This window comes from Dermochelys coriacea, chromosome 5, assembly GCF_009764565.3.
Source record: "Dermochelys coriacea isolate rDerCor1 chromosome 5, rDerCor1.pri.v4, whole genome shotgun sequence".
NCBI classification, from domain to species: domain Eukaryota; kingdom Metazoa; phylum Chordata; order Testudines; family Dermochelyidae; genus Dermochelys; species Dermochelys coriacea.
This window is the reverse complement of record NC_050072.1, coordinates 117,455,463-117,475,349: the sequence shown is the minus strand read 5'-3', so window position 1 is coordinate 117,475,349 and position 19,887 is coordinate 117,455,463. Positions and strand designations below refer to the sequence as shown.

Here is a 19,887-nt window from a genome sequence, read left to right as displayed (position 1 = left end):
AATTGACGGTGTGAGAAGGCCAACACGGCTCCTCTCGCGTGAGCTCTGAAGAGACACCACAGTGGCACATCTCTAAGTATGGTCAGGGAAGAAAAATGGGCTGTGCTCATGACTTGACAGTTATATTCAGTGAATCTAGTATTTAACTTACCACTGATTGTACTGATACATGTCAGAGGCTGCTCTTCAGAATGTTGAGCAATGAATGCAATAAGCAGAAATGCCAGAAAAATCAAAGTTGGTTGCTTCCCCACATTAATAGTTCCATATTTTGATCTTCCTCAAAGTGCTGTTGAATGTCTCTGATGTTTTACAGAACCTTATTGATTAGTATTAATGATGAAGAATCCAGTGCAGATTGCAGTTGCTTTTTAATCAGCAAATTTTAAAAATTATCCTTTGTCACAAAGATACCATGCAAAACTATATAGTATATATTAATTACAATTTAAAAAATCATAAGTTTCATGATTTCAGTTATTTAAACTTGAAATTTCACAGTGTTGTAATTGTAGGGGTCCTGACCCAATAAGGAGTTGTGGGGGAGGTCACAATGTTATTTTAGGGGGGGTTGCGGTACTGCTACCATTACTTCTGTGCTGCTGCTGGTTGCGGCGCTGCCTTCAGAACTGGGCAACTGGAGAGCGGCGTCTGCTGGCCGGGAGCCCAGCTCTGAAGGCAGAGCCACCGCCAGCAGCAGCGCAGAAGTAAAGATGGCCTGGTATGGTATTTGCCACCCTTACTTCTGCGTCGCTGTCTGCAGAGCTGGGCCCTCAGTCAACAGCCTCCACTCTCTGGCTGCTCCATTCTCAAGGCAGCAGCACAGAAGTAAGGGTGCCATATATGGTATTGCCACCTTTACTTTTGCGCTGCCCGGCCTACAGCCACTGCTCTCCAGCTACCCAGCTCTGAAGGCAGCGCAGAAGTAAGGGTAGCAATACCGCAACCCCCCTAAAATAATGTTGCGGCGACTCCCCATCAACTCCATTTTGGGTCAGGACCCCCAATTTGAGAAATGCTCCCCCGTGAAATCTGTATAGTATAGGATAAATGCACACAAAAGACCAGATTTCATGGTCCATGATACGTATTTCATGGCCACGAATTTAGGAGGGCCCTAGTAATAGAATTTCCTTTACATTTCTTTTTACAAGTGCAGTTTCGTGTTGATTATTTTTTTCACGTTTCATGCTAGACAAGTAACTATACTGTAGTTCGTTTGTAAAAGTAACAAAGTCCTAGCCGCATGAGTCCATACTACTTCACTTGGTTATTACATCTTTATTGCTGGCTGGGTCTTCTGCAGAGATTGAAACTGGCACTTTTGGGACTGAAAGCATGAGTCTCTCCTGTCAGAGCTAAAGGACTAGTTCTGAACTGTGGGAGGCAGTAGCAGACTCATAAACTAAACTGTACATGGTATAGCCACACTGGGTGGGACAGAGAGCCTGTCACTACAAAAGGTTCCTCTCTCCCCCCGGCCCCCGCTCTCCTGCTGGTAATAGCTCACCTTACCTGATCAGTCTCCTTACAGTGTGTATGGTAACACCCATTGTTTCATGTTCTCTGTGTATATAAATCTCCCCACTGTATTTTCCACTGCATGCATCCGATGAAGTGAGCTGTAGCTCACAAAAGCTTATGCTCAAATAAATTTGTTAGTCTCTAAGGGGCCACAAGTCCTCCTTTTCTTTTTGTCTAGTGGTAGTATGGGTCATGTGAAGTGGGAGGTGTCTGCTGTGTTTGTGTATATGAGAATTATGAAGTGAAAGGAAAAATAGTATGGTAAATAAATGCCACAGCATCATCAGAACAGATCTGTTTCAACACCAACTCTTCAGAATGTTTTAACTTCCCATTGTTGCTGCTAATGAAGGTGTCTGATGCCAAAGCCTGTCCTTGTTCTGGATGCAGAACTCCCAGTGAGGTTGCTGGTAGGTTTATACGCAGACTGAGGACCTGATTGTCCTCTCACGTTAGTTTCATGCTGATGTAACTCCATTAACTTCAGTAGCATTTACTTTTGATATAATGAGTGTGGGGGTAGTGTAATCCTTTGAAGTTCTTCCAGATCTTCTTGATTGGTTTTCAGTTTGAGGTGAAAGGATTTAAATTATCGTTCATAGGGCTAACTCTGAAGAGAGTCACTCCCTATTCAGTCTAGCACTGCAACACTTTGAGACCGGGGAGACAGACCCACCCCAATCTGTGGGAGAGATTGGACAAAGTATATATTTCTCCATCTCCCCCCACATCATGCCCCACCATCTCTCATTAGTCTCTCCATTGAGAGCTGAAGTGGTTTCTCATTTAGGAGTGCACATCAGTTTCTGGGTCCCTTAGGAACTTGCACAGGTTAGCTGTGGGCAGGCAGGGCAGTGTGAGAACTGCTGTCTACTAAGAGAAGCATGACAAGCAAACTGAGGCTTCTCCTGACTTGATCCTCCCTCCATGAATACAGAGAAGGATTTGCTGATGCCTGACAGCAGTCCTTTCAGACTCTGCTCCCTCTCGCTCAGGGGTCTGTGAGACCATCACTTTTCAGGCAAAGTAATACAGTAGCTGGCTTTAAAAGTTTTATATTAAGCTTAAACCTCTGTTGCACTCCAGGATTAGGCTTGTGTTTGAAGTGGTAACTACATGGGCTTGATTCCTATTACAGGGTCCTTGTAATTGCAGAATAATTGGCATTATCTGTGGAGTGAAAATGCCATTGCAGGGTTCCCAACACCTCTCCCTCTCCATTTTTGGTTTCTTTTATTTGGGAACTTTGTAATGGTGGCAGAGAGAAGTCCCATTAATTTGTATGGCAAGTTCTTTTTGCTGTGTGCTAAGCAGCATCTTAATTAGGGTGTTCTATGGGATGGGTAGGGCAACTGCTGATGCCTACCGAATAAATAATAATAATTATATGATACACCAGCTCTTCCCTCCACGCCTACCCAGTGCTAGGGGTGTCTCCCAACATTCAGATCTGAGTTCCTCATGCATGGCATCCTTATTATGGCTGGGACTTAATTGTGTCCTTGATCCTTAATCTGAAGCATTGGGAGGGGGATATGTGGGTAGAGCACAGCTCTTGAGCAGAGGAGGTTTATGGTATTTTGCTGTGCACAATTAAATTCCTTACAGTCACTATTATAAATGAGTAATACACAGCATTTCTATTAAGAAGAGACGGGAAATAACTTTTAATTTGGGGGAATTTCCTTCTCATTTAGGTTCTGCCCTTCAGCTTCTTCTTCGACTTCTTTGAGCCAAATGCAAACGAGCTGCTTTCCCATATGTGCTCTCAGCAAGAGAGGTCTCATTCCTTTCCTCTCAGTAGTTTCAATCAGCGATAAGAAGCCGCATTTTATGACCAGACCCAGAGACCTTGGCTCCAGAATATTGCTCACTAGAGCAGAGCACTGACTGCTCCACTGTTGAGAGGATTATGAAAACCAGTTAAACAATTTTCTTGCACCACATTGGGCTGGGGAAAAGTAACAACCGCTCTGTGATTGATGTGAAAAGCAGTAAGAATTTTTTCGAGTGCTTAAGAAGTTATTAATCATGTGAGGTACAGATATTAAAAACAGGAGCCTGTTATTCTCCAGCATCCTAAGTGAACGAGAACCACAACTTTCTGCATTAATCACAGAACTGCCGAGGGATGCCTGTGTGTGTGTGTGTGTGTGTGTGTGTGTAGGGGTAGCTGGGAGAGGGAAGCGGGTGGGGAATTAGAAACAATGCAAAGCTTCCCTTTTCATTCTCATTCATTCGTCTAAGCTCTCCTTCCCCATCTGTTCAAATCTTTGGTTTCCCTTTCTTGACCAACTATCTCCCCACCTCATGCCAATTACTAGACAGTGCTGTTGGAGGGTATCCTGTCTCTGTCTGTCTGTCTGGTGTGTGTATGTATGTTTGTTAAGACTCATTTTTCTTTGTAAACTGCTACAGCATCAAAGCCATGGGGAAGGAAGATGGAAACCTCCCACTCCACCCCAAGAAACTTGATTTCCTTAATGGCATTTATACAGTCATAGATGTCTAGAGAAAGGTCATGTCGTTTGTTCTGCAGGCAAATGCAAGATTGTTTTCTATCCGTTATCTTCTAGTGCTTTGCATTGGTAAGATACTGGCTAATTCAGTATCATTAATTGTGTTTGATTTCAAAGGCAATATGTGTTCATTGCGGCAGAAATGGATAATGGTTCCTTAGTTATCAATGCCAGGGGAATAATTAGGATTTTTTGTCGTAGGTAGTGTCTAAAATTTTTGTGATCAGACACCTGTTATGAGACTGAAGCTATCACAGAGCCAGAATGTTGTAAGTTGTTAGTGGTTTCTAGAGGGAGCTGTTCAGGCTGAGAAATGGACTGAGGCCTGTTGCCTCTGGAAACAAGGAAGAGAAGTGTGAGGGGGTCCACTGGAAAATGTGACTGCAGTACACAGAGGACTGTATATGGGATTTATTATTTAAATCCATCTAGATTCTGAAGGCAGAGGGATTTGGAAGCCTTTACAGCTGCAGGTCCATGGGAATTCTGCTGACCTTCCTGGAAAGCATCTGGGGAACCTGCTCCCTATTCCAAGGAAGTATTTTTGGTAGCAGATCCTGCATGCCTCTTTTGGCACTCTGCAGTATCACACCTCAGGGTATCATGAAGTGCTGCTTTTTAATTTTAATCTACCTGGTGCCAGCTGTTTTTTCTGGCTGAATTGCCAATTCAAAATAATTGTTAGGCCTGTGACTAATAATACAATCCTGAGCAGTAAAATGGAGCATTTGAGGTCGGATGCTCATATACCTGGGCTCTCCTTCCCTAAACAGATCGGCCAGCGCAGAGCAAGCATCCCAGGGCTAATGCAGTCTGGAAGGCAATGGGTGTTTTCTGCTGTATCATGCCCAAAGATTGCAAAATCCACATAGGACTATTGATGAGATTACTCGGCAAAGAGGATATCCAGCAACAAGGCCGTCATAACAAGATAATCTTCTGAATAGATCATCCCTTGATACAGGAAGTTCACTTGGCAACAGGACTGACCTCACCACATAATAATGGCCTAGACTAGAGAGACAGCAGTACCAGTGCTCAGTGATGGAAGGAGACCAGTCCAGCTTTTGTTTTCCTTACTCAGGCATAATCTTGTTCTCCATTTAGCAGTCTGGCTAGGATACGAGATGGTAGCAATCATGTTTGCTGGGATTGAGGATTGCTAGGAGAGAGCTGGGTATGTTATAGGTGTTAATTACTACATGGAGCAAAAGGCTGCATATGCAGGTTTGGAAATATGCAACAGATTTCTTTGAATCAGGATCCCAGCTGTGAATTCTGAATTTTACAGCTCAGATGTGAATTTCTTCTGCTTTCCAGCAAAGACAGTAAATTCAACCTTTTAATGCCAGGTCAGGATTCCTACTGGCAACAAGCCAGACCTGGAGCAGAAAGTGAAATTAAAAAAAAAAGATTGGAAGGGATGATTTGGAGTAACTGAGTATACAGATCTGGCAAATATGTCCTTTGTAGTGGGATGGGCGAAAGATGGAATATTGTACACTTAGGGGCCAAAGCCAGAGTCCTTAGTTGTATGATACACAATTTGATTTTGGTGGGAATTTTTCCTGCGGAAGGAATGCAGGCATGAGCATACCATGTTGATAGCTGATGTGGGGAAGCAGAGGAAAGTTGTGTGTGTTCAATTCTTTTGGTGAGACCAACATTTTCAAAGCATAGTGCCTGAAGTTCAGTTTCCAGATTCACATTTAGGAACCTAGATATAAGTGGCCTGGTTTTCAGAATTGCTAAGTACCCATTAGCTCCAACTGAATTGAAGTTGTGGGTATTCCACACCTTTTAGAGTCAGGCCACTTTTATTTAGACCCCAAAATACGGATTTAAGAGCCTAACTTTAGACATCCAGGTTTGAAAATTTCGGAGGCTGTTACCCAGGGTTGGCTGTTACCCAGGGTTCTCTCAACCCAAAGCTCGGGGTAACTATACTCTTTTTGAGGCAGTGTCAGGAACAAATCAAAGGGGGACACAGCGCATCTGTCTGATTTAATATTGGCACAAACCCAACATGCTTTCATCCAAACTTACTATTTTATTAGATCTCAAGCACACACAGATATGCAGAGCACCCCCAAACAATAGCTACCCACAGTCTGAAGGGTCTTGAGTGGTCAAACAACAGGGTTCAAGTACCTGCCTATTGCTGGGGATTCCAAGAGATGTTCAGAAGGTCAAATCCAAATCACGCAGACCTCTTTCCCTTTTTATGCTCAAAACGTCACATGGCTTGTCAATCATAGTAACGGCTGAGCAACCAGTTTAAGCAAGAAGTTTCAAGCCATTAGTTATACAGATGTGTTTTTGCAGAGTCTGCAGCCCCAACACACACACACACACACACGTCTCACGGTCACTCCCCTGCCTCTCCTGGCCTGCCTACTTATGCTAAGGCTGCTACAAAGGCCTTCCAGCTGCTTTTGGCAATAGGCATAATAATCAATATTCTAGTACTGGCAGTGGCATAGCATTCTGCTGTATAGCCAATATCTCCACTAACAGAGGCCAGCACACTTCCATTTCTCTGGTCAGTGGTACATTTTATATCTTGCTTTGCTGAACAAATGGAATTGCAATGTACTTATGATGAGTTAAATAACTGAGAAAGGGAGAGTAACATCAAAGTGCCAGCACTGTATGTGTCTGTCTGAGTGCGGACAGGGTTGCTTTACATCATGAGACCTCCCTTTTATGGAGAAGTCCAATGGAATTTAATAGAAACTGACAATATTTCTGGAAGCTTTTTGGGCTATCCTATAGAATTTATTAGAGAATTATATGCCTGCTGGATAATCCTATAAAATGGTTCATGAAACCTATAGCAATAATATAATTCAGCATTCAGTTCTGTAGGATTTTAGTAATTTCTGTAGAAAATGTATTAATTTTCTATTGAACCCTATGTGTCATTCCCCCCCCCCATACACAGTATTCAATAATATAATAAATATTCGTTTCTAAAACTACTTGCATCTCAGGATCTCAAAACACTTTGCATGGATAAATTAATTAAGCCTCACCTTAAATGCAGATAAGTATTATTATGCTTCATTTAGAGTTGGATAAACAAAGGGATTTGCCCAAGGTCTCACAGTGAGTCAGTGACAGAGGTTGGAATAGACACCAAGGATCCTGACTACCTGGCTTTTACCACTGCAGTGCACTTCCTCCCTGTGAGGAGGAAAGGGACTGAATGTACCCAAAGAAATCAGTTCCACAACTTTATGAATTTGACTGTGGCAAGGGGCCTATTTGGGTCATCCATCTGCATGATGTGGTGTTTAGCCTGATCTCGCTGGGTGAGACTGAAAGCAAGGGCTAAGTTTCAAAGGTAGTGGTTCTGGAATAGACAACTTCAAGGGACCTGATTTTCATACAGCGGGTGCTCAATAATGTTTGAAAATCAGGCACCTCTCAAGTGCCTTAAGTGGGGCACCTAGCACCCAAAATCACTACTCACTTCTGAAGATCTTGACCAAGATATTGTCTCTCCATATTCAATGCTAATAGGGCGGGGAAAAATATCTCTGTACCATCTTTAGCATTAAGATCCAAATCAGGATGTATGACCCAGTTTCAGTGTCTGTACGTAACGTTAATTGCTGCTGAGAAGGTTTCCTTGTTCGTTTGTGTATTTGTGTGTGTGTGATTATTTATATCCAGTATAGGTCTAGATTCTGATCTTTCATCTAGAAATGTGAAATTGCTGAGTTTTAAATGTTTTGGATGTAATTATTGAATTTATAGCATAGTGCCATTAGCCGCTATTGATGTGGGGTTGTATCATTAGTGCAATAAACTAAATTGATAGGCATTATAATTTGTCATATTGTTTGTAATGCCCTGGTTTGTAATACATCTGTATGTTTTAATTATGGTACAATTGCAGTGTTTATATCACTGCACTAATGCTGTCAGGCATTAGTATTAAAGCCAGTTACACTCTGTACCATTTTTAATGATCTGAGATAAGCTTCTGCTTACACAGGGCAGTGTTGTTTGATTAGATTAGTGTAACTAACTGAAGGAATATGCAATAGTTCAAAATATTTATCCAGTGTGAAAGCTGCCTTTCATAAACATCTAGTGTCTAGAGTCAACCATCTGATTTTTTTTTTAAACATATTTTATGGAAAGCAGAACAAATGATCTTTTGGAGGCAAATTTTTGACAGTGGCCTATTAACTTACGCCTACAATTTCTCTTAACTAAGGGCCAGATCTTTGGTCTCCCTCTGTCTCCTTTGTGCCATTCCCGTGCCATGCAAAAAGGGAGAGAGTTGTCTTAACAGGGCAACTAAGGAGTCTCCTTGTATACGACTTTGTACTCCAACAATCCCTTCTTATGTACTGAGTTTGCAAAGTATTGTCTTATCTTAACTAAGTGCCCCTCACATATTTTGGTGCTGATGGATGCATTAGGAATCTATCTAATAATAATAATCAGTTTTGACTGAGGCACTGAGAGAGAAAGAGAAATCAAATGATTTGAGAGAAGTGTCACCTATCTCAGCAAGGCCTGATGGAACACTAGCTGCAGCAAATAATGCTTTCATTCAGTATTGATATTATCATCTGATAGTGTTCTGGAAGCCAAGTCTACGTGAAGATTTAAACGGATGACAAATTAAATGCTTGAAACACAGTTTCTGTGCCTTTTGGGTGAAGCAGTTCCATAACATCTGCCTGCTAATGGAAAAATGAAGTTCAAAGTGAAGTGATGCTAACCAGCCAAGGGACATGATAAATAAAAAAAGCAAGGAAGGGTTACTCCGTATTCCCTAGTACCTGGCACTGAAATCTCTCCCATGTTGTGTACCATGGAAGCAGGTATTGAATTGATATGTTGTAAACTAGACACAGAGAGCCATGTTCTGCGCTCAGTTACACCCGTATTAAAAACAATGAGATTGCATGGATGTGTAACCCCCTTATGGAAAAGCCTTATAAAATTTAATGGATAAAGATCTACTTTTCTATATACCTTTTGGACTAGCCCATAGAACTAAATGGAGAATTAGATCTCTGCTATAGATTTCTACAGGCTGTTTCAAAAAACTTTAGAAAGGCGCTCATTCTTTACTGTAAAACTCTATAGCTTTTAATAATTTTTGTAGAATGCGGTTACATTTCCATAGAACTCTATAGGTTTAATGCTTATTACATTCTATAAGACTTTTCAGCATTGGCCTGATTGAAAGACCATTGAAGTTGATGGATTTTAGATTAGGCCCTAAGGGAATTATATACAGAATTTGGCCTCCAAAGTCAAATCCAGTGAGAAAAAAATATGTTAATATGAATATATCTGAATATTTGTTAGTGCATATTTTCCAGTTGGCTGACTTTCAGAGCTGTCAATTTGTTTGAGTCACTTCTGTTTCCAGAGGGTGCAGCCCAGGAAGAAATAGCAGTTAGTACATTTGGGAGAAAAAAAGTAGCTACTGAAAGAAATGGAACAGTAATGACACTTACTAAAGTCTGGAAACTCCTGATTTCATTGAGGCATAAGGTTATTCCATTATAGTTGTAGAGTAGATGATTTAATCTCTTTGTGCTTGCTGTTTTCCTTTTAGATCTTTTACCTCTCCCCTTCTCTTAGTTATCATTAAACCATGATGTGCTCTAAATTCAGATGTATAGAAACCTCATCATGGTAGTAAGTCAGGGCCAGATTCTGCCATCATTACTTACATTGATTTCATTGGGACTATTGAAAGAATAAGGCTTTGCTCTGTGGACTTGTTTTTGATCTCATAGCATATCCACATTAGTGTGACTCTGTTGACTTCACTGGAGTTAATCTTGATTTGTACCAAAGTAAGTGAGGCTAGAATCAGCCCCTGAGTGGGTAAAGGAGTAAAAGTTGGCCTTTGAGGACTATATAACATGCATGGTAATATGTCGTCCCATTATTGCAATAAATTTTCACTGTGAATGCTTTTTTCTCTCAGACTCATACGTTCATGCACATACATGCAGACACAATAACTGGATCTATATGCACATGATAAAAAAGAAAGGAATGTTGTGAGTTTACATTTTATTGCAGATCTGCCCATATATTTTCAAAATTAAATCCAGGATTAGAAACCCAGAGATACAAACTAGGGGCATGGCTGCACTATGAAATTAGGTTGAATTTAATTAAGTCGACATTTAGCCTCCAATTTTACAAAGTCAATGCTGCATGTCCCCACTATGCACATTCCGTCAGCAGAGCGCATCCTCACTGCCGTGGCTAGCATCGACTCATGGAATGTGGGCAGCTATCCCACAGTTCCTGCTGCCGATTGGAATTCTGGGTTAGGCTCCCAATGCCTGATGGGACAAAAACATTTTCGCAAGTTGTTTTGGGTACATGTCGTCAGTCTCCCATGATGCACTTGCCTCCTCCCTCCCACCTTTCCTCCCTCCGTCCCTGAGAGCAACGGCAAACCATCATTTTCGCACCTAAGCCTGGGTTAGTCGTGCAGATGCCACAGCACAACAAGCATGGACCCTGCTCAGCTGTACCCTGTTGTGTGAGCATCGCAAACTCACGCATGGTCCTGCAGTATTTGCAGAGCCTAGCCAGGAACCGCCGTGCGGAAGAATGTGATGCCATGCAAATAGCCGTACTGGAAGTCATGGAATGGAGCAATTGGCAGATGCGGGCAGAGGTAGCTGGGCTTGTTCACATGGTGGAATGCCGCTTCTGGGCCCGGGAAACAAGCACAGATTGGTGGCACCGCATAGTTGTGCAGGTACGGGATGAGGAGCAGTGGCTGCATAACTTTCGAATGCCGTAAGGCCACTTTCATGGTACTTTGCGAATTGCTTTCCCCAGCCCTGAAGCGCATAAATACCAAAATGAGACCTGCTCGGACAGTTGAGAAGCGAGTGGCAATAGTCCTGTGGAAGCTTGCAATGCCAGATTGCTACCAGTCAGTCGGGAATCAGTTTGGAGTGGGTAAATCTACTGTGGGGGCTGCTGTGATCCAAGTAGCCAGGGCAATCAATAGACTTCTGCTAAGAAGGGTAGTAACTCTGGGGATTGTGCAGGACATAGTGGATGGCTTTGCTGCAATGGAGTTCCCTAACTGTGATGGGGCGATAGACGGAACACAAATCTCCACCTTGGCACCAGACTGCCTTGCCAAAGAGTACTTAAACCGCAATGGTGTCGCAAGCGCTAGTGGATTATAAGGGCAGTTTCACCGACCTCAATGTGGGATAGTTGGGAAAGGTACATGACGCGCGCAACTTTAGGAACTCCCATCTCTTCAGAAAGCTTCAAGAAGGAACTTTCTTCCCAGACTGGAAAATTACCATTAGTGATGTTGAAATGCCAATAGCTATCCTTGGAGACCCAGCCTACCCCTTGCTCCTGTGTCTCATGAAGCTGTACACAGGCAGCCTGGACAGCAGTACGGAGCAGTTCAACCATAGGCTGAGCAAGTGCAGAATGGTGGAGAATGTGCCTTTGGATGTTTAAAGGGGTGCTGGCGCAGTTTACTCACTAGGTTAGACCTCAGTGAAAGAAATATTCTCGTTGTTGCTGCTTGCTGTGTGCTCCATAATATCTGTGAAAGTAAGGGGAGAAAGTTTCTGGCAGGGTGGGGGGTTGAGGCAGATTGCCTGGCAGCCCATTTTGAGCAGCCAGACACCAGGGCAATAAGAAGAGCACATTGAGATGCACTGTGTCTCCGAGAGGCTTTGAAAACCAGTTCCATGAATGATCCAACACTGATGTAACAGTTCTGTGTGTTGTTCCTTACCAAGCTGCCCCTTTTTTTGCATGTACTGCCCTGTAAACTAAACCCCCCACCAACCACAATGTGCACAGTGAATAAAGAGCCTCTTGTCCTCAATTCATGCATTTTTATTATGCTAACAAACACTGAACAGAGACCGTAATGAATAGCAAAGATAACCCAGGTCTAAGGGGCTGATGACACAGTGGGGGAGGGACAAGGACATGGACACGCAGCTTACTATAATTGCACTGTCTAGCAATCAAAGCTGTGGGAATGAGAGCCTTCTGCTCCATGAACCATTCTCTGGAGTTGAGTTCAAAGGCTAATGGAGTTCCCCCCACCCTCCGCATTCTAGGACTGGCGAGAGGAGGATATGGAACTTAGTGAGGAGGGCGGCTGGTTCATCATTGGGCGCAGGGGGACTCTTTCCTGCACCTCAACCAGACACCTCAACATGTCTGTCTGCTCCCCCAGAAACTGCAACATCTCCTCTTGTTTCCTGCATGCTTTCCTGCCCTCTTGGTCAGTGCGCATGCTCTCCGATAGTGTAAACCTCCATGCATTCAGCTAGGCCCCGTCAGTCTCGGAGGAATGCATCAAATCTTCCCTTGTCCGCTTTTTTCTCCTTTTAATCTGGGACAGCCTTTGTGCTGGTGTGGAGGAAGCACCCACAGACAAGTTGCAGCTGCAAGGAAAAACATACATTGTTGAAAACACAAGGTTAACTCTTACAATGAATGAAACACCTCACAGCAGTAAATACATTCCCTGAAGTACACGGCCACATTTTGTCTTTTAAAAGAAGTGCCTACCAGTAAAGTACAACACATGGCAGAGCACTGGGCAGCAGATTTGGGTTTTCAGGCAGGCATGGTAAACACACAAGAAAGGGTAAGTGGTGTCAGGGCACACCCAGGGACATTTTTTGGTGGGGAAACTCTTGGCACATAAACAGGCTTTTCTGGGGAGCACCCTTTGCGTAGCTAGACTGGCCGCCACTGTATCCCAATTGTTTACCTCAGATTAAACATTAACCATAATTGCATTTAACCCCGGTAGTGTGACTACAAGTGTGCACTCACCAAAGGTGCCTTCCCCGTCATCACAGTCCCGCAACAGTGGGTCCTGGGAGGGGACTGACTCCAGAATTTGGAAAAGGTCCTGGCAGTCAGGGAGAATGGATCCTCTGCTTGCCTGCTGTGCATTCTTCCTCCTCAACAATGTCCTCCTCGTTGTTGCCTGTGGCTGTCTGGGGCCCCTGGAAGGTATCCACAGAGAGTGTTGGGGTACTGGTGGGGTCCCCACCTAGAATCGCATGCAACCGCTCATAGAAACGGCATGTCTGTGGCTCAAAACCAGAGTGACTGTTCGCTTCTCTTGTCTTCTGGTACGCTTGCCTGAACTCCTTTATTTTCACGCGACACTGCTGCATGTCCCTGGTGTAGCCTTTGTCCCCCATGCCCTGTGTGATTTTGGCATAGATGTCAGCATTTCTGCTGCTGGTTCGGAGCTCTGCCTGCACAGATTCTTCTCCCCACACAACAATCAAATCCAGTGTCTCCTGTATGCTCCATGCTGGAGCGCATTTGTGGCCCTGGGCAGGCATGGTCAGCTGTGCTGGTGAGCTCTCCATGCTGACCAACAGGACATGAAATTCAAAAGTTCCCGGGGCTTTTCCTGTGAACCTGGCTGAAGTGCAGTGGAGTTGAAAGTGCTGTCCAGAACGGTCACATTGGAGAACTCTGGGATACCTCCCAGAGCCCAAACCCGTTGAATTACACAGCGTTGTGTCTACACTACCCCTAATTCGACTTGGGAAGGTCAACTCTAGCGCTACTCCTCTCGCAGAGGTGAAGTACAGGTGTTGATTTTACAAGCCCTTTAGGTTAACCAAAAGGGCTTGGTAGTGTAGACACGCACATTATAAATTTGACCTAACGCGGCATATGTCGATCGAATGCTGTAGTGTAGACCAGGCCTAAGATCTAGCCAAAAGCCTTTGCTTAGGTGGCTGCTGCTTTCATGGCTTTCACAAAGGCTTATGACCTCTCCTGGACTTTGACTGTGAATAGGGAAGGGAAAAGAAAAAGGATAATAAAACATTTGAAACGAAGAAAGGAGAAGAATGAAGGGGGGATATAGCACAGGGTGGTTCCAGAATTTTGCCTTGCATTGTAGATTAAATGGGATGTACAACTAGGATTCTCAGGCAGAGAGTTTATCCAAGGGTGACACATGATGTCAACGGCCATCAGTTAGACTTAATCTGTAGTATTACTCTGACACATGAGTATTATGGAGTATTTGTCTCTGTGATGTGGAAGACGGCATGAAAGTACATCCCTTCGGATGTCAGACACTATGAACTTGGGCTTTCAGAACAAAGAAGCCAACAATAACTATCTACTACTAGTGCATATAACATTATTCCCATGTTTAAGTGCTTGTAGGATCGGGGCTATGAATATATCAAGTTCTCTTTGCATCAGCTCGTAGTATGGAGCCATTGAGGTATTCTTATATGTAGCTGTAAATACATTAAAGTTAATTTGCAGACACTGTAACTATCTGATTTTCAAATAGTAAAATTTGAGTGTTAATATATAATTTTTAATATGGTAAAAGGAAGCAGCTTATTATATTAAGGATGATTATAACCTTGAAAATTGTATTTGGAGAACAAAGCTGTTTAGAGAAGTTTAAACAAGCATCCATGACCTATACTTTTAATTTATAAGATTCAAAACAAAAATAAAAAGTGGCCAATAAGATTTTGTTTTAAAAAAAATAATTTAAAAAATCCTGAGCAGATTGATTTCTCTGTTAAGGTCGTGTCTGAAGCAACTCCTTCTGGCAGAGTTAGAATTCTTGAACAATATGATTCACAATGGCAACGTCCTGGGCTTTGAGCTAACTAGTTCAGTAGTTTCTGCATCAGAGTGTTTCTCTTTTAAGATTTGTAAAAGCTTGCTCCACACCTTGTCCCTCTCAGATTTTGGACAGCACTTCAGATTCTTAAACCTTGGGTCGAATGCTGTAGCTATTTTTAGAAATCTCACATCGGTACCTTCTTTGCGTTTTGTCAAATCAGCTGTGAAAATGTTCTTAAAACGAAAGTGCTGGGTCATCATCCGAGACTGCTATAACATGAAATATATGCAGAATGCGGATAAAACAGAGCAGGAGACATGCAATTCTCCCTCCAAGGAGTACAGTCACAAATTTAACTGACACATTATTTTTTTAAGGAGCATCAGCAGCATGGAAGCATGTCCTCTGGAATGGTGGTTGATGCATGAAGGGACATATGAATCTTTAGCGCATCTGGCACATAAATATCTTGCAACGCCAGTTACAACAGTACCATGTGAACACCTGTTCTCACTTTCAGGTGCCATTGTAAACATGAAACAGGCAGCATTATCTCCTGCAAATTGTAACCAACCTTGTTTGTCTGAGTGATTGGCTGACCAAGAAGTAGGACTGAGTGGACCTGTAGATGCTAAAGTTTTACACTGTTTTATTTTTGAATGCTGTTTTTTTTTGTACATAATTCTACATTTGTAAGTTCAACTTTCATGATAAAGAAATTGCAATACAGTACTTGTATGGGGTGTATTGAAGAATAAATTTTTTTGTTTTTTATAGTGCAGATATTTGTAATAAAAAATAAATATAAAGTGAGCACTGTACATTTGTCTTCTGTGCTGTAATTGGAATTAATATATTTGAAAATGTAGAAAACATCCAAAAATATTTAAAATAAATGGTATTCTGTTGTTTAATAGCACATTAATCATGATTAATTTTTTTAATCACGTGATTAATCACGATTAATTTTTTAAATCACGTGATAGCCCTACTTCAAAAATGTGAGGAGCCCCATTGGCTACCAAGAGTTAAATCAGTCAGAATACTCATGTTGTTAGTTAAACACATGCTTAAGCGCCTTGCTGTATCAGGGCCCATGTGGATGCTTCTGGCAGGGTTGCCAATTTTGGTTGGACATGTTCCTGGAGGTTTCATCACATGACACAATCTTTAATTAAAGAGTAATCGTTAATTCCTGGAGACTCCAGAACAATCATGGAGGGTTGGCAACCCTAGATACTGGAATTGAAGTCACTCTTTTGTTTCCACTTGGTGCTATGCACTTTCAGACTGGACTGTTGTCAGAGCTACTGAATTCACATCTTCCTGATTATTATTTGTGCCTGTCTGTCACTGTTGTTCTGGAGGAAGATATTAATCCTGGAACAAATAGAAAACTGCCTGTAGAGATATACAGCACTTACATGTGCACATACACATGAGCATAAATAGGAAGCCATGGGTTTCTTTTCTTGGTCAGGGATTGTGTGGGAGCTAGTGAAATTATGGTGTGGGAAATTTGCAGCACAAACTAGTTCTGTGGGGCAAGGGCTTAGCCATCATTAAAACTCCCACTTTTAAATTGTGTCAGATTCACAGTTAAGATTTGAAATTAGAACAATCAATTGCTTTTTAGCAAGGACTAAATTCATCTCTTCCCTCTTAGGAGGGAGCTGATTCCAGTTCAAACTGGCTTCAGTGAAATAGCATTTATCATGTGCCCTTACCCTGGTGGTTGGCTGCTGTGACCACATAGACCACAAAGGGTAATCAGATATTATGCTTCAAGACATAAGCTGTTTACCGCAAGGGCAGGAAAGAACCCAGCTAATCTTCCTTCCTGATCAGTTTTTCACAGTCATATGTAATGGATTTTTTGTTTCCTTCCTTCTGAATCATCAGGTACTGGGCATTGGTGGGGCAAACTTGTATTTATGGGCCAGATCCTCAGCTTGAAGTCAATGGAGCTGTGCAAGTTTATCGCAGGTAAGGATCTGCCCCTTTAGCTCTAGTGTGGCAAATCCTCTGTTCCAAGTGGCTAGAAAGGTTTGGATCCACTTTTGCAAACTGGTTTCCAGAGACAGATGAAACTGTTCTCAGATTGATGCTGGTGCTTGTGGGGCAAGGCACCTCTTTACTTACCCTGCTATGTTAAGTAGTATAGTGATTAAACAATGTGCAAAGCTAGAGAAGAGCCTTTGAAAGCTTGTTAAGCAACTTAAACTATTCAATCCAAATATAAAATAGAATTATAGACTTCCCCTTGAGTGTGGAGGGGGAAGAATATCAATGCAGAGTTATTTCCCGCAATGTATTTTATAGTGCAGAGATCCCAGAACCAAGGTCTGGGAAGCCACTGGGGTGCTGGCTTCTCTTCCTTCTTTCCAGCTGTTAAATTGCATAGAAGACAGATGAACATATTTATTACTTTTTCGGTGACTTCTACAAGTGATCATTCACTGTAGGTATTAGTCATGTGACTGAATGGGAAGGAACGTGAGGCTGTGTGAGATTGTGAATGGGAGGGAATCGACAAAGGCTTCCACCTTCTTTCCTATGTTGATTGTGTTCAGTGTGACTGGGTGGGAACGTAAGTGCAGGAAATGGAAGAAGTTTATAGAAGTTTTGTTGGAAGGGAGAGGTGGTAGGTTTTACTGGTGTGTGGGTGCATGTGCTGGGCAGGAATCTGTATGTAGTTTCTCTGATCAGATTTCAGGTATAGTAGATACTCTTGAAAGCTCTGAGTTAACAGGTGTGGTCCTGGAGATGGACCCAGCAAGACTTGGTATATTGATTTAGGCTTTTAGAATGTAGGTGACTAACAAAGTTCAGGTGCTATGTTTCTATCCTTATTTAAGGAGGTACATATTTAGCTTACTTGCTGTTTTCTTGCTGTGTAATACTAGGTTATTTCAACCAAATCATAAGGTTGAATGAATGATGAAATTACAGGGCGGTGATCAGAGAGGTTTTTGGGGAAAATCTCTTCAGCGCTGGAATGTTTAGCTGTGCGTAGGAAGACCAGGTTCTGAAGTGAGTTCTTTCCTCAGACATTGTAGCAGCTTCATTTCACTGATTGTTGAAAGTACAGGGCACGTGACCAGTCCGTGCCTTTGACCTCACCACTGACTATAGGGGCTGTCCCTGTAAGAACTCTAAGCAAGCAGCTGTCTGTGAAGTACAGTATTAGCATGGCTGCCCACTCTAGGGATCAAGTATATTATTGTGTTGTATTTAGCAACATTTAGAAGTTCCAACCAAGATCATGGGCCCATTGTGCTAGGCACTGTACATAAACATAGTAAGAGGCAGTCCATGCTGGGAAGAGGTTATAATGTAAATAGAGAAGGTGGACATAGGAAGTAACATTACCTGGTTTTTACAGGTGGGGAAGAGGGACAGAGACATTGTGACATAATAGGCGTCTTTGACAGATCGAGAATCTGAACCCAGATCTCCTAGGTTCTAGTCTAGGGCCTTAAGTACAAGACAGTTATTCCATTCAGTACTTAGAAAGATAAATTCTCCCTTGGAATTCTGAAATGAATGCATCTTGCAGTAGGTTCTCTTTGGTCTGAGTTTGACATTCTTTGTGATACAGCAGATTACTGCAGCTCAGAATGATGCTGCCACGTATCATTTTGAGTATTTCTGTCCAAAACCCTGAAAACAAGATTTCTGCCAGTACTGACAGATCCTTAGCTGTTGTGGCATCCATTAGGAGATCTAGATTACAATTAAAGTCACCACATCGAGTCCTGCAGTGGTCCATGCTGTGTTTCACTGGACAGTAATGCACAAGCATCAGAAAGTTTGGAATAACAGTAATTATCCTCTACACTTACATAACGCCTTTCATCTGTGGATTTTACATTGTTTTATGAAGAGAGTTAAGTATTTTGATCTCTGAGGCACATATGTGGAAACTTCAGTCACCAGGTTAAGTAACATTTTTAATTCACAAGTAGGAGAAAATTGCAAGGTTTTTGACTTAGCTTGCGTAATTAATGATATTTATAGGTAATTGATCATTTTCTTTCATACCTATTAATCTTGTAAGGAACTAGAAATTTCGCACTAGATTTGGCAAGCCCTGCTTAGGTGCTTAATGGGAACAGGCAGAATCCATCTCCCTCCTCTGTAAATAGAAACCACATTCTTGGTCATGCACTCCCAGACTTGGCTTGTCAAATTCTGACAGGTGCTGTATACCTCTAAGTGGGAGGGCCTCTGTCATCGAGCAGATAAGGCTGCAAGCTGGGACTCAGGAGACCTCAGTTCTGTTATCTCTGCTACTGACTCTCGGTGATTTTAGGGAAATCTGTTCCTCAGTCTTCCCATCTGTGACATGGGGTTAAAGATACTTGCTCCTCTATGAATGAAAAACCGTATACAAGTGTTAAATATTACAACATTCATTACAAGGGGGCAGGCAGGCTCTGGCACCAGCCCCTTCCATGCTGGCCACTGGAGCAGGGCTAGTTCATGCTGCACCTTTTAAAGAGTGTGGCAGCCCCCATGCTGGTGTGCTCCTTTCCAGAACGCAATCCAGCGCATTAAGCTGCCCCTGTGATCCAGTGCCAGTTTTGAGTCCATTATTGAGAAGGGACCAAATCAAACCTGAAGGAAATAAATATATTTAGTAGAAAACCATGTATATAATTATTCCATTACCTGTTAATTCAAAGGTGTTTGTGAATATCCTTTCTCTCCTTTCACCTGCCCTGCTATCCCATTCTTTAAAGGGTGAAAGGCAGGAATATAACAGTCCTTTGTCTTTCCTTTTAAACAGTTACTGCAAATTCCAAATTCTGTGTAATGCAAAACACTTGAGATTCAAAAATTATTGTGGTGAAAACTACATCTGTAGAGATAGTTGGTAGAATTCTGGGACGGCAAGTCAGTTCCATTTCCACGCGTACCACAGTAACCAAGCCCAACCATCAGATCGAGTATAAAAATATTAACAACGTATAAAAGTGATGTTCATAAGAGCAGCTTCCCAAACATACACGGCACATAATAGCCATATTTTATTAACGGTGGAAGGAGGTGCTGGTCACATGGGATTGAAAACTGAAAGCATATACTGTTCCTCTATTGTGAGGGCATATTCTAATAACTGCAGCTGCTGCTGTATTAATTACAACTTAGACCATTAAATGCCCAAAAAGAATATTGAGGGAGAGGTGGACACTCCACACTGTATAACAAAATTGC

At 42.3% G+C, this 19,887-nt stretch overlaps 1 protein-coding gene across 3 annotated transcripts in view; it reads left to right on the top strand.

Moving 5' to 3' along the window:
• The window catches only part of MOB3B (MOB kinase activator 3B), a 146,035-nt gene that overhangs the window by 21,702 nt on the left and 104,446 nt on the right, over positions 1 to 19,887 (top strand). The window contains exon 1 of one of the 3 annotated variants that reach the window (XM_038403659.2): positions 16,570 to 16,653. The exons of the other annotated variants lie outside the window; for them this stretch is intronic. The gene's annotated coding sequence lies outside the window, so the exon portion shown is untranslated. Of the gene's footprint in view, positions 1 to 16,569; positions 16,654 to 19,887 lie in introns of those variants that run through there. 3 annotated transcript variants of the gene reach the window in all.